Raw genomic sequence first — 16,416 nt, 5'->3', positions numbered from 1 at the left:
AATGGCATTGTTTTCTATTCAGCTGGAGGCAATGACATAAAATAGGGATATTTCTGCCATTTTTGCAATTAGATGGTATACCCAGATATCCTGTAGGATTCCAATGATATGTAATGACGCCTACAGGTACCTTTACAGCAATTGCCTGCCATTGGATCAATTGTAAACCTGCTCCATTTTCCCCACACAGAGAAGCTTCTCCTGTAATGGAACAGGAACTGCCTGCAGAATCATCACCAGCATGAACTTGTCATTTCCTGTTTTGCAATATTACTTAACCACTTAGTATTTAGTTTCATTGTCTATAATATAATGGGAATAGTAGTACATCCTTAAAGGGTTAAAATGAGGATTTTGCCCTTAAATTAATACACTTAATATGCTTAGGTAGATGCCATGAACATTTTGATTATTCATAAATGTTAGCAATTAAAGTAACAATTAATACTATGTTCACAGTGATACCATGAACAAACTATCCCTTTTCTCCAGAATTCTTATCGATATGGTCAATGACAGAAAAGAATTTACTTTTATCTTACAGGAGAATATAGTCAATGCTCACAAGCCACTACAACTGATGCAAGATAGGTAATAACTTACGGCCATGGAGATGGTGACCAGTGACTAGCAAAATGACCCAGGGAGAGCTGGGGAGAAATGGATTCTGCTGAATCAGGGGAAATGGATGGAACTATACCAGGTGAAATTTCAGAGCAGGATCGCCAAGCTGAGTAATGGGTCACTATGGGATCCTTTCAGGCACAAGCACACACACCCATTCGAAAATATTTGGGGGTCACCATTGCACATGGAATCACCCTCACTTCCCTCCTTTATATAGCCCCCAATCCATTCAAGGGATTTTGATCTTCTTGTCTTGTCTCTACTTGTCAGAGCTTCCAAGGCTACACAGAAGTAACCGGGAGACAGCTGTGGCCGGCGAGAGCCTGGAAGTCTGCAGAGCCCACCGCCGCGAGTCTCCTCTTTTGCTAACATCTAACTCTCAGTTACACAAACACACCTCTTCTCAGGGAACTGACAGGTGGCTGGGGTCGTTACTGCCCCCCCCCCCCATTTTTAGTAAATGCACAAAAAGGTAGAAAGAAGTAGGTCAAAACCTGAAATCCATATCTAAGCTTTTTTTTTTAAAGATGATCATTAGCTAAAAGAAAGAGTTTATGTGTTATAGAGATATAGAGAACCACGAATCAATACACAATTACTCTGCATTTCATTGAACTATACTTAAACCACTATAGGACTGCAGGCTACTTTTGCTTAAAAATATTTGAGAAAAACTGCCCTGGCCGGTTTGGCTCAGCAGTTGGAGCATCAGCTCGGTCTGCAGATCAGTGAGTCGTGGATTCGATTCAGGTCAAGGGCACAGACCTCGGTTGTGGTTCGTCCCTGGCCCTGGTTGGGGTTGTGCGGAAGGCAACCAGTCTCTTTCACATTGATGTTTCTCTCTCTCTCCCTCTCTGCCTCTCTCTCCCTCCCACTCTATCTAAACAAAAATGAAAAGTATCCTCTGGTGAGGATTAAAAAAATAATAATACTTGAGTAAAACTAACAAACCCAACATTGGAAGTTCAGTGCTAATTCTTATAGCAAAAAAATTATGCCTAATATGTAACTGAATGCCTCTTTCTGAGATCTAGAATTTTTAAGAAATCATAAAGAAGGGGTTTTTTAAAATCACTTAGATCTAGTTATAAATTTAACAGAGGTAAAAATTAAGGCACATAAAGTTATATGTTATTTTTTTAAATGTGATAAGTTACTATGTTCATAGCAGCACTATTTACAATGGTTAAAATCTGGAAACAGCCCAAGTGTCTATCAGTAGATGAGTGGATAAAAAGCTGTGGTATATACACACAATGGAGTACTATGCAGCTATAAGAAAGAAAGATCTCTTATTCTTTGAGATGACATGGAGGGACCTGGAAAGCATTATGTTAAATGAAATAACTTAAATATCAAATGATCTCACTTATTTTTGGAATATAATAAACAAAATAAGCTGATGAACAAAATAGATTCAGAGACATGAAAGTAGGGAACAGACTGACAAACCTCGGAGGGAAGGGGGAAGGAGGGGCAGGAAGAGACAAACCAAAGAACTTCTATGCATATATGCGTAACCGACAGACACAGAGGACAGTGTGGGGAAGTGGGGGGGCAGGAGCAGGGAGGAGGGTAACAATGTGGGGAAAAGGAAGGACATCTGTAATAACAAAAAAGTAAATTCATAAAGATTGCTGATAAAGCACACAAACAAAAATAAAAGTCAAGAATATTGTATTAAAAAACCACAAACAAACAAAAACTGTTATAAGTTAGGTGCCTGTTCAAGGTCAGAATTAGTCAATATACTATTTTTTTGAGGTCTCTGCTTAAAACAAATCCTAAATGATAAAGCTGCCATATATATGTAGCTCTTTTATTTGTTTAAATATATTGTTTAAAATAATATTTATTTACTTAACTGGTATTCATAAAAATTAGCAATTATCCTTAGGGGGGGTAAATTATATATACACACACACACACACACACATATATGAATCTATTAAGAATAAAATGCAGGAAATATTGTCCATACTCCATCAACATTTCCGCTAAATAAATTATCCTTATCCCTTAAAAAATAGAATCATCTTAACTCTCTATTTGTTTAACTATTATTTACTGAGGATCCACAGTCGCTCTGAGCTCACACCTGGGTATGTATTGCCACAAGACATCGTAGGGCAATTCAGTACAACTGTCCATATTTCTGATTCAATTTCTTGCAGCCTATCAGAGAGTGTGCTGGCAGGATTTAATATATTAATTATAGATCTTCTAAGATCTTTTGCTTTAACACATTGTTGGCAGACAATTTTCCATGGGTCTCTCATGTTTCTGCACATTTGGGAAGCAAGGGATTGACTACCCTTTCTTGTAGGCTATCTCTTCAAGCATCTTCTTATAGCAAACAGGCCAGGAAGACAGAGAAGCACCTCCCTCCAAGCAAAGGGCAGACATGCCTGCTGCCCATCATAAAAGATTCAGTTCCCTAAACTCAGGGCTCCTCTCCTCTAGTACAACCCGCTTCATCTCCAAGTCCACCTGGCCCTCTTTGAGTTGACCCTTGAGAATGGGATTTGGGGGACCTGGCATCTAAAATGCTCACACTTGGTTGCCCCTGGTCCAAAGCTATTGCTGACTTAGGGGTCTCATGCCTTCTACCAGCATCAGTGAAACTATAACAGACTAATTTGTTAGCTTGTACATAGGGTTAAATCTTAGACTCTTCATATTTGTTGAACTCTCAGTACATACAGGGTTAAATGCCAGGAATGAGGATGAAAGTCTAGAATCTGTGTGTCATACAGGGTCTGCATAATCTCAACCCTGCCTTACTGCTCCCCACTCACTGCTCCCTTATCCCTTTTTTTTTTTAATGTTTTTATTTATTTATTTTTGAGAGAAAGGAAGGGAGAGAAAGATAGAAATATCAATGAGAGAGAAACATTGATCGCTGCCTCCTGCACAACCCCTACTGAGGATTGAACCTGAAATCCAGGCATGTGCCCTGACCTGGAATTGAACCGGGACCTCTCAGTCCATGAGATGACGCTCAATCCACTGAGCCGCACCCACCGGGCTCCCTTATCCCTCTTGTGCTTAATGCTCCCCTTCTTTAGTTCAGCCCCCACAGGTTCCCAGTCAGCCCACTGGACTGCTTTTGCGTCCTGGAAGACAACATTATATCGTACCACTCTATTGACTATCTTGGGCTTATTGAATATCTATACCTCTGTGGGACTCAGGTTCTTCATCTGTAACAAAAAGGGCTTGGAAAGTCTCAGATTCTCTGCTCTATCTGCTCTGGGCTGAATGTTTGTCTCTCCTAAAAATGTATATTGAAACCTAACCCCCAAGGTGATGCAGTAGAAGGTGGGCCTCTGGAGGTAATTAGGTCCTGAGGGTGGGGCCCTCTCGAGTGGGATTAATACCCTTGTTAGAAGAGGGACAAGCAGGCGTGCTCTCTCTCTGTTCTCTGCCACGTGAGGGGACAATGAGAAGGTGGTCTCTGCAAGCCAGGCAGCTGGCCCTCACCAGACCTGATCTGCCGAAATTACAGAAGTAACAACAAATCTGGATTGGAGCCTTTATTCTAACATTCAGTAAAAGCTAGAGGATTTGGGAAGTAGGTTACCAGAAGTTCATTAACATAAGAGAAAAAAAGTAGGAAAAAAAAAACTCAAAAAAGAATTCATCCTAAAGGCCCAGAACAGTTTGGGATAATCTGGGCAGAGGTAGAATTCCTGTAAAGAAGAGTGTAAGAATCATATTTGGTGACATTGTGTGAAAATATAGGCTTCATAAATTTTGAAAACTATTACTATGCATGTTTTCTTTATATTAATACACCCACCCCACCCCCACGCCACAAGAACAGCCCTGCCTTACATTTCTGTTCACTTCCCTTGATCACAGCCTAGAGTCCACAGTAACACTTAGGAAATGCTTATGAGCTTAAATTCAGTCAACCACACCGCATTTATTTATTCTACATATAAATAAATATGTATTTATTAATATGTATTAATGTGCATTAATCTAGACACTAGAACATTCACCTAGAATCTAGGTGAGTAAAACACCGGGCTCTTGCTTTCGTGGAGTGTCGATCTTGGTCGAGTGAGACAGACAAAAAAAGGAGAGTAAGTAAATAAATATGCAAAGTAATTCTAGCTAATTATTAGTACTTTGAAAAAAAATAAAAGAGGCTAACATAAAAGAAGAATTGGGTGATACAGACCTACCCCAAGGTGCCATCTAAACTGACATCTACAAGACAGCAGCTGTGTGGCTTGGGGAAAGTGTTCCAGGTAGAGCAGACAGCAAGTGCAAAGGCCCTGAGGAGGTCAGCATGGCTGCTTGGAAGGAAATTAGGTCTGAGCAGAGGCAGGGGAAAGATCACACAGAGCCCCTTTGGTCACAGTTCAGGAAGACAATTAGTGGGGGTTTTTTATAGAGAAGTAACAAAACTAAACTCCTACTTCAATGGCATTTCTGGCTATGATGTAAAGACAAGTCTGTTGAGGTGCATGAGTCGATACAAGAACAGGTAAGTGACTATTTCTGTGGGCCAAGCGAAAGATGACAGTGATTGAACCAAAGTGGTCATAATGGGGACTAAGAGAGGTGATAGGTTAGCAATGTGTTTTGCAAATGGGGTTGAAAGGACTCGATGTTAGACTTGCTATGGGAATGAAAAAAAGGAAAGGATAAGTCAGAAACCCCAGATAACAGAGTCAGCTTCTTAGCTACAAACTAGCCATTGTCCAGAATGCCATACATTTTTTTTTGTTATTAATACTCACTTGAAGATATTTTTTTTTCATTGATTTATAGAGAGAGTGAAAAGGAGGAAGGGAAAGAGGGAGGGAGAGCAAGAGAGAGAAATATCCATATAAGAGAAACACATTGATTGGTTACTTCCGCATGAACCCCAGCTGGGGTGGTGATCGAACCTGCAATCCAGGTACGTGCCCTTGACCGAGACTCGAACCCCTCACCCTTTGTTGCGTGGGCCAACACTCTAACCACTGAGCACACTGGCCAGGGCAGAAGGCCATACATTTTGAATGCCTCTCTGTAAGGTTGTTCTGGTTGCGTTAAGAACAGAAAAAGGAGAACCCAACACTAAACAGAATCAGGCCCATTCTAGAAATATATGTTAAGCACCATTTTCCTTCTGGAAAAATTAATGGATGACATAAAATAAATTCTTCACAGGAACTCCTCATAGGCTACTTCATTTCAAACTGGAAGGGACCCCTATAAAACGAAAGAATAATAGCAGTGGAGACACTCAGGATCTCACTGCGGAAGCTCTCACCAGCGGGAGCCCTGACAACGGCGAGATACGGGCTGACACTGTCCCTCCGTCGAAGCCAGAGCTAATTTCCTAGCCTTGGTAAGACATCGACTTCAGAAAAAAACAGGAAGGAAGGAGACGGGGACAGAGGGGAGGAAAGATGGAAGGACAGGGAAGGGAGGTAAAGAAGGAAAGAAAGGAACAAAAGAACAGCAGGGACACTAGGTGGCAGTGACCACATGACTGAGAAGGTTCCAAGCGAGGCCGGCTGTCTGTCATCCCTGAGGGAGAGTCTAGGTGACGTGAGAAGCCTGTGAGCCCTGGCGAGGTGCTTCTTCACGTCTCCCTCCAAAGCTGCGGGGTATGAGGGCTGGATCACGTCCTTTGGATCTCAGAACAGATACATACATTTCAGAGTTCCTCTGTCTTTAACAACTGCTATATCCTTTCAGACTCTTGTAAAGGTTGCGGAATTAAGTTACATAATTAAAAGTGCTTTCCTAAAGGACACATTGATACCGTCATCAACCATTAAAGTTCAAAGTCTCAGAAGAGCCTAGAACAGGGCTCTCAACCTCGGCTGCACCCTAGACTCACCTGAAGAGTTCGTAAACCCTACCAATGCTTCAGTCCCTGTGAAACCGATTAAACTGGACTCGCTCTGTGTAGCCCATGCACCAGGATTTTTTAAACTCCCCAAATGGCTCTACCATACAGCCAGAGTTAAAACACTCTGTCTGGACAACTGGCAATGGACCAGCCGCCACCATTTGTTCCCAAGCTAGTGCTGTCAGAACTCTTTTTCAGGGGAACCTGTAGTCAATTAGCCAACACAGACCTGTTCCTCGGATGGGGTCTGTGGGCAGCTGGCGGTCCCTCCAGCTCAGCCTGCCAGTAACTGGGCCTGTGAGCCCATCCGGCCGCCGCCGCAGCACCTGCCACATAGCACAATGTCCGGGAGCAGAGGCTCCGACCCCCACGGATGCCAGTGTGACTTCCTAGCCGTGACATCAGGCAGCGACTTTCTCTCTCTGGGCCTCAGCTTTCCTCTCTGTAAAACGGGAATGATGATCATATCTCACAGCCTGTTGGCAGTATTGATCTAATATATGTAAAACATCTGCACGATAATTTGCAGCTATTGGTAACGAAAGTTCCTGCTGAGAGCTCATCACAGCTGGAGATCGGGGGTGGGAGGGGGTGCTTCTGAGATTCCAGAGGCAATGATGAATTTGAGATTCCATTGTAAATACAAAGCAGACAGGCAAACAAAACTTGAGGTAGAAAGTATTAGTGCTTACTGTCTGCTAGCTGCTCTCAGACCCGTGATATTTCTTCCTACTGTCCCCACTACTATCGCATTTCAAACCCACATGGAGAAGCCAGGGGATGGGGGTAACGGTTATGTGGTATGTGTTTCAACATTACCAGTTGAATATCGAGGGGGTCATATTATCAATCAGTTATTTCATTAAAAACTCAGAAATTCGCCCAGCATTGTGGCTCGGTGGATTGAGTGTTGTCCCATGGACTGAGAGGTCCTGGTTTGATTCCCAGTCAGGGCACATGCCTGGGTTGTGGGCTCCACCCCCAGTAGGGGGCATGCAGGAGGCGGCTACTTTATGTTTCTCTCTTATATCATGTTTGTATCTCTCTCTAAAAAAATCAATAAAAACATATTATTTTAACTCAGAAATTCATATGATTTTATAGACACTACTGCAATCTGCTATTTATGCACTAACTAAGCATCTGGCATACTCTCTCTTCTGAGCTGTAAAAGCTCCCCTGGGATGCACCCCTTTGTGACGAGAAGGATCGCTTCCTCCTCCATGGAACAGCCCACACCACCGCTCTGATGCAGCCGAGAAAGCAACACTGGATTCCGTAACCGCGGAACCCGGTTCTCCTCCGCTGCCAGACAGCCCAGGAGAGCACTCTCTCCACACCTTCCGTGTCCCCGGCTGTCTTTAGGAAATCTGGGGGTGATGTTTTCTGTTGTCATCGGGCTGACCCAAAGCATGGTGTAATTTGTTTCAGACTCTGACGCAAGGAAAGCAAAGGTCCTAAGATCCCAACAAGGAGAATGTGGAGGTTGTCACCACAGACAAGCCAAGAAGGACTGGGAAGTCCCTTAAGGATAAAGAACATCGTGGAGAAGACATTGACCTCAAACACATGCTGGGTTTCTCAAAAATCACATTTCTAAACGGCGTGACTTCATGCTCATCTTCTCACAGTTTATATTCCCAAGATCTCTAGAAGGAAAACAGGGCAGGAGCAGATTGTCCTCCGACTAAGGTAGCTGCTGCAAACTGAATTATGTCCCCCCAGATTCATATGTTTAAGCCCTAACCCCCAACGTGTCTGTATTTGGAGTAAGGAAGTCACTCAAGTTACGTGAGGTCATAAGAGTGGGGCCCAGAGATGACAGAATAAATGTCCTTATGAGAAGAGACAGCAGAGAGATCGCCCGCCCTCTCTCCCGCATGAGGGCACACAGAGAAGGCGGCCGCCGGCAGGACTGAGCAGAGCTGTCCCCAGAAATGGAGCCTGGCTGGATCTGGACCCTGGACTTCCAGGCTGCAGAACGGTGAGAAAATAAACCTCTGTCGTTTCAGCCCCCGCTCTGTGGTATTTTGTTACGGCAGCCAGAGCACAGGGGCAGTGGCCACACCCTCCCTGGGTCATAGCTCATTCTGGAGTCCAGACATGTATAAACCTCTCCCGTAGGCTTGGCAATCAGTAGCGAGGATACAGTCAAATTTAACCAGGACCATGCACTCCCTCATCAAGCTTACGAGCTGTTTGGGTTCTCGAGGGACCCACCCCTCACGCGTTCCTTCGAGCTTCTCTGTAGTGTGGTTCAAGTCCAATCTTCTTAGTTTCACGGTGATTCTAGGGTGGGGTTTTCTCTCAATGAGGAGGGTGCGGCCAGAAGTCTGCTGATCATACTGCACAGATGATGCATCTAGGGAGTCGGCAGGCAAGACATCTCCATCATACTGTCCTAGATGCAGAACTGTCCCCGTACTCTGGTCATACATGGACCCTCCTCTGTGCCTCTCAACCCCCCAACCCCCTAGAGGTTGGGAGACCGCTAGACACTCTTACAAGATTACTATTTGTATCATTCTTTTAGCACTTTAGCTTTACTTTCTCTGAATCTTTGCTACTCAAAGTCAAATACAAAGGACAGCAGCATTGGCCTCTCCTGGGCACTGCTTATAAATGCAGACTGCCAGGCCCCACCCCAGGCCAGCGGAATCAGAATCTGCATTCAACCCAGGTGCTTCACAGGGGAGTCTGGGGGGGCCCGTCTGAGGGACTGATGGGCAGCATAGCGCAACGAAGACTGCATTGGGAGACAACATGACGTAATAGGGTATGAGACTGGGCAGATCGCAGCTTCTCTGAGTCTTATTTTCTCTACATTTACCGATCAGGAGATTGAACTAGAAAAACTCTAATGTGTCATTCAACTTAACATTTTCATATTCTGCACCCCCTAAATAAGATCCTCAAAGACACAGTCCTCTTTTTCATATCTTTCCATTGGTAGAATCTGGAAGAATCCCAACATAACAGCTGCTCGCTGATTATCTGCTAAGTGACTGACTTGAAATAAGCCTAAGCTATGTTCACCCTGGGATTGTGACATAGCTAACCTTGGGTAAGAGGCAGCTGTAGCCCAGTGGTTGGAGCAGTGACCCAGAAAGGCCTGTGTTTCATAGAGAAGAAGCTTCTAGTGAGCTTTGGAGGTAGCAGACTGGCTGCGTCGGCCTCTTCGGGAACCGTTTTCACAACAGTGCATAGGTCCCTCCGACATTCAGTGCCCGTCCAGCTGCCTTGAAGGCCCTGGCACGCTCCCTGGTCTAGAAACTGCTGGAGCAGGTAGTAAATGGCGACAAATAACTCCATCCACACGTCAGAGGACGAGGGTGGTGGTGTGCAACGCCGACCCAGTAACACGGCCTCTGCGTGCTAGATGTTATTGGCTCTTTCTTGCACAATCCCAGTGGACACAATGGCTCTGGTCCGTGGAAGCCTCCAAAGCCCTCACCCATCCTCCTCTCCAGTTGTCCTTTTACCCCCATCCTCACCATGCCCCCCTTCCTTCCCACCCCATCTGCATCCCAGCCCCTAGGGAAGAGGAAAAGAGAAAATGGGTCGGAAGCATGGACCTTCCCCTTACGGACGCGGACATTACACACATCACTTCCACACTTAACCTTCTGGCCGCAGCTAGATCACATGGCTGCTTCCAGCTGAGAGCAGGACTGGGGTGTGTAGGCTTGTTGGGGAGCCCCGTGCCTGTCTCCAGCCCTCCCACGGTGTGCTTGCGGAGAATGGCCACTGCAGGGCAGTGTCTCCCACGGTGAGCGCATCGAAACCCGGGGAGGAGCTCACAGGAACTCTGAAGGTGGGTTCTTATTCAGAAAGTATTGTTTTGGGACCCTGGTTTCCCGCCCAGACTAAATCTGAGTTGCAGATAATTCAAAACAAGTCCAAAGAAGACCAGTGGTGTTACTAGGTTGACTTATTTTCTGGAAACACAAGATCTTTCCAGAACTTCTTTATTAATTGATTGTGAGTAAAAATTTCCCCCTTTCCTGTCCTTCAGACAGAAATAGTCACACCTCAGAATGACTAAGTGTTTTAGAGTCACCCTCTGAAGATGAGAAGCTTCGAGGAAACGGTTGCTCGAATGACCGTAAATGTCTGAAGTGGATTGGGCTGTGCCAGGTCCAACGTGCATTTCCAGTCCCTGCCAGCTTCTCAGAGGGAGAGGGCGATAACCAGAGTCCGCTGGGACTTTGGGCAATGGTATTTGTGCTCAACCTTCTATTCCCAAACCCCCAGAATGAAACTGAAAAACTGGTTGCAGAAGAGTTGCCAGGGAAAGTTTTAAAAGCACGGATTCCTGGCCCCCTTTTCTCCGGTCAGTCTCCAGTAAGTCTGGATTAGGTTCCAGGAGCCCATATTTTTCAAAAGCTTTAAAATTTTTTAAATTTCAGCTTTTAGATGTAAAATGTAATGCATGGTCAGATTTGAAGATGACAAGCTAACCAGGGAGACATTATCCCATATTGTAAATATATTGATAAACCAACATAGATAGGCACACCACTATGAATTAATATTTAAATATTTATAATTTTTCACCAATGCTATTAAAAGCATTTTGCTATGTGCATATTAAATTATTGTAACCTTTAATCACCCACCTACTAGATTACTAGTAATTAGCTCTTATTTTACATAAAAGTTAGTTTTTGGAGCTGCATTTTATTTTCTATACGAACTCCAGGAAAACCTTGAATTGGTCAGTGGCCCACTATTGAGAATCATGATTGCAGTAATAGATACCGGCGGAGACAATCAGAGAATAAGGCAATTTGTAAGTGACTGTATCCATTAGTGTTTAACCAGGAAAACAAAGTTCTTCAGGTATTTACAACGGGAATCTACTTCAGGGAAGTGGTTACGGGGCGAAGAGCTGCGAAGCCGAACGAAGGCAGCAGAAAACCCAGAGCTCCCCAACAGCAGGAAGCCACGCGAGGCTGGGGACCAAAGGAAGAGGCAGTGCCATCTGGGCCCTGGGACCAGCACCACCTAACGCAGCGGTTCTCAACCCGTGGTTTGCAACCCCTTTGGGTGTTGAACAACCCCTTCACAGGGGTCACCTAAGACATAACAGTAGCAAAATTAGCTATGAAGTAGCAACGAAAATAATTTCATGGTTGGGGGGTCACCGCAACATGAGGAACTGTATTAAAGGGTCATGACATTAGGAAGGTTGAGAACCACGGATGGAAGCTGGAACCACCTCAGGTCTGCCTGGTAGGAGCTGGAGTCTCACCTGTGTAGCTGCTACCAGACAGGTCACCTAAGACTGTGGGGGAGGAAAGCAAAGCGCTGTCTTCTCCCCTCCCTCCCCCTCCAATCTCTCATCACTTAGCTGCCCCCAGTGGGAAGCCTGCATCCTGCAGAGGTCTAACACTGAGCCGAGAAGGGGCGGGGTGAGGAATGACTCTTCCGGCAACAGGTGGAGGACCAGCAGACTTAGAGATGCGGTGACGATACGTACATTGGTGATTAAGGATGTGAAGGGAAAGGAAAGATGATCCAAAATAAGCAAGGCTGCCGAAGATTAATTACAGGCCAAGAAAGGATGCTTGATTATGTTTCACAGCAATGTAGAGGTGCCTCTGATCCAAAAATGTTTGATTGAGTTCAAAGTGGAACCACGAGTAGAGATCAAACCTTCTGCTGCTGCTATAAATTAGACTTTCACATCTGAAAAAGTACTGGGAAAGTACAGTACTTTACTAAGAATATAGCCTATACCAAAATTCATATTGATTTCACCTTTATTGCACACCGTTCTTTGGTCATAAACATCTCATAACTGTCAGGTTTCAGAAATAGGAATTAATCTGAGGCAAATTATTCAGACTAGAGAAAAGGGAGATGAAAAAAGACTTCTGATTTTCTTGGAATCACTTTTTGAAAGAGCTTGGTTTAGTATGAATAATTTTCATTATGCATAATAAACTTTCCCCCATTAATGTCAATATTTTTCTCTCTTATCTGTTACGGTGAATTTTAATGGATGCTATCTCTGATTTATAATCTATTTTATTTTATTCTTTGAGTTTTTTTAATATGCAAAAGATTACTTCAATAAATTCTGTTTTATTAAACTCAATTTGGAGTTAAGATATATTAGTTTTAATTCCCAAGCTCCACTTAAATGTTCAGAATTAGAACTTGCATTTTTATTCTACTTTCAAAATTAATACCTATGATATATTAGAAATGCCAGGTTCTGGGTGGCATGTAGATGAAGAAAAGAAAGGAGAGAAAAGAGAAGGAAAAGAAGAGAAGGGGGTGGGAGGAGCTGTCAGAGTAAGAATCTGAATCATCTCACAATCTGTTGAGTGCAATGCATGTAAGTAATAGCTATACCAAGGATAAATTTATTATTTATTTCAAAGAAAATACTTTGACTTTTAGAAGTCATTGGCTTACCTTTTTCTATATTAATATAACATTTACTTTATAAATTATACTTTGCATCAGATAGATTATATTCTGTTTTTTTCTATATCCCTACTGTTCACAAAATTAGTTCTAAAACTTTTCCCCCATAAACACCTTAAAATATTTTTAAAACCACCTAACCATTAGTTTCTTTAATCATTTAGATTTAGTGAAAATGTAATCTTATAGCTCCAACAAACTTGGTGATTCCTAGATGGATAAAAACAAAATGAACTTGGCTGTAAACACATCATAGGAAAACTAGTAAAAACCAAAAATAAAGAAAATCTTGAAAGCAGGCAGATAAAGAGAGAAACAACACACTACATATGGAAAACAAGACTTATGACTAACATTTTTGTTGTTTTTTAAATTGTTAAAGACTTTTTAAAAAGCAGTTTTTGGTTCAAAGCAAAATTGAGAAGGTACAGAGATTTCCCAAATACCCCCTCCCCCCATACACACCTAATCTCCCCAACCATCAACATTCCCCACAGAGAGTGGTACATTTGTTACAAATAACGAATATGCATTGACACATTATTATCATCCAGAGTCCATAGTTTATTTATGGTTCACTCCTGGTGGTGTACATTCTATAAGTTCAGACAAATGTATAATGACATGCATCCATCATTATAGTGTCACACAAAGTATTTCACTGCCCTAAAAGTCCTCTGTGCTCCACTTATAGCACCCCCCACCATGACTAACTTTTCAAAAGAAGCAGTGGAGGCCAAAGGACAATGAAAGATCATATTTAAAGTTCTGGAAATAAAAATGGTTGTCAAACCAGAATATTATATCCAGAGAAAGTGTTTTTTCCAAAATTAAGACAAAATGTAGACATTGCAAATAAAAGAAATCTGACAGAATTGTCACCAGCTGACCTGCATTAAAAGAGAAATTCTAAGGGAAGTTATATCAGCGGAGAAGAGCTGACACCAGATGGAATCACAGATCTGCAGGAAGGAAAGAAGAGCACCAGAAATGTTAAATATGTGGGTAAATGTAAATGACTTTTAAAGAGACATATGACTCTTTAAAGAAAAGTTAACAAAAGTGACAAATCTTTAGCTTGACTAACCAAGAAAAAGGAGAGAGTGAGGACCAAAATAAATAAAAGTATAAGTGGAAGAGAAGACATAATATTTGATACCACAGAAATACAAAAGACCAAAAAAGACTACTATGAATAATTATATGCCAACAAATTAGAAAATCTGGAAGAAATGGATAAATTCCTAGAAACATACAACCTACCAAGACTTAATCATAAAGAAATGGAATATATGAACACACCAATTACTAGTAAGGAGATTGAATCAGTAATCAAAAAATCTCCCAACAAACAAAAGCCCAGGCCAGGACCAGATGGTTTCACAGGTAACATCTATAAAATATTTAAAGAATTAATATCCCACTTCTAGAAATATACCCTAAGAAGCTTGAAACACCAATCAGAACGAATATATGTACCTCCATGTTCATAGCAGCACTATTTACAATAGCTAAAATCTGGAAACAGTTCAAGTGTCCATCAGTAGATGAGTAAATAAAAAAGCTGTGGTACATATACACAATGGAGTACTATGCAGCTGTAAGAAAGAAAAACCTCTTATCCTTTGAGACGACATGGAGGGACCTAGAGAGCATTATCCTAAGCGAAAAAGCCAATCAGAGAAAGACAATATCACATGATCTCACTTATTTGTGGTATATAATGAACATAACAGTCTGAGGAACAGGGTAGACCCAGAGATGTGGATGTAGGGTACAGACTGATAATCCTCAGAAGAGGGTGTGTGAGGGGGAGGGAAGAGATAAACCACAGAACTTATATGCATGTACACATAACCAATGGACATGGACAACAAAGCTGGGGATAGGGTGGGGGTGGATGGGGAGGAGGGTGTTAATGGGGAAAAAAGGAGAGACATCTGTAACAAAAATAAAATAATAAACAAATCAAAAACTAAAATTAAAAACAAGAATTAATACCAATCTTTCTCAAACTCTTCCAAAGAAATTGAAGAGGAAGGAACACCCCATATTCATTTTACAAGGCAAGCATTATGTTGATATGCAAGCCAGATAAGTTTATTACAAGAAAAGAAAACTACAGGTCAATATCCCTGATGAATAAAATGCAAAACTTCTCAGCAAAATACTAACAAACCAATTTCAGTACATTAAAATGATCATTCACTAAGATCAAGTGGAATTCACCTCTGAGATGCAAGATCTGGTCAATGTATGCAAAGCAATAAATATGATGCAGCACATTGATAGAATAAAAGATAAAAATCACCCTGGCTGGTTTGGCTCAGTGCTTAGATCGTCGGCCACGATCCAGAGAGACCCGCTAAGGGCATGTACCTCGGTTGTAGTTTGTCCCAGGTCCTGGTTGGGGTGGTGTGGGTGGCGGCCAGTCGATGTGTCTCTCTCACATTGATATTTTCCTCTCTCTCATCCTCCCTCTCTCCCTCTCGCTCTATCTGAAGATGAATGCAAAAAATGTCCTTGGGTGAGGATAAAAAAAAATTTAAAACAAACCATATGATCATCTCGATAGATGCAGAAAAAGAATATGACAAAACTCAAAATCTATTTTTGATAAAAACTCTCAACAAATGGAAGAATGTACCTCAAAATAATGAAGGCCCTGTATGACAAGCCCACAGCTAACATCACACAACATCACACTCAACAGCGAAAGGATGAACATTTTCCCTCTAAGATCAGAAATACAGCAAGGTGCCCACTTTTACCTTTATTGTTCAACAAAATACTTAAAGTCCTAATCAGATCAATAAGGCAAGAAAAAGGAAGTCATCCAAATTTTAAAGGAAGAACTTTCTGTTTGCAGATGTCACAATCATATCTAGAAAACTCTAAAGACCACCGAAAACTATTAGAATAAACAAATTCAGTAAAATTGCAGGATACACAATCAACGTTTAAAAAATCAGTTGTATTTCTATACTCTAGTGAACATCTGTCTGAAAGAATAATAAAATAATTCCATTTACAATAGCATAAAAAAAAAACAACAACAACATTTAGGAATACATTTAACCAAGGAGATGTAAGATCTGTACACTAAAAGTGTAAGACGTTGGTGAAAGAAATTGAAGTAGATACAAATGAATGAAAAAATATTATGTGTTCATGGATTGGAAGAATTGATGTTTTTAAAATGTTTATAATACTCAAAATGATTTTCAGATTCAATGCAATCCCTAACAAGACGCCAATGGCATTTTTCACAGAAATAGAAAAAGATCAATCCTAAAATTTGTGTGGAACCACAAGAACTTGAATAGCCAAAGCAATTCTGAGAAAAAAGAACAAAGCTGGAAGCATTATACTTCATGATTACAAACTATATTACAAAGCTAGAGGAATCAAAGCAGTATTATACCGATATTAAAACAGATACATAGAAAATAATGGAGAGCCCAAAAATAAACCTATGCATATATGGTCAA

The sequence above is a fragment of the Molossus molossus genome, unplaced genomic scaffold (assembly GCF_014108415.1).
Source record: "Molossus molossus isolate mMolMol1 unplaced genomic scaffold, mMolMol1.p scaffold_m16_p_1, whole genome shotgun sequence".
Lineage (NCBI taxonomy): Eukaryota > Metazoa > Chordata > Mammalia > Chiroptera > Molossidae > Molossus > Molossus molossus.
Note: the sequence above shows the minus strand (reverse complement) of the source record.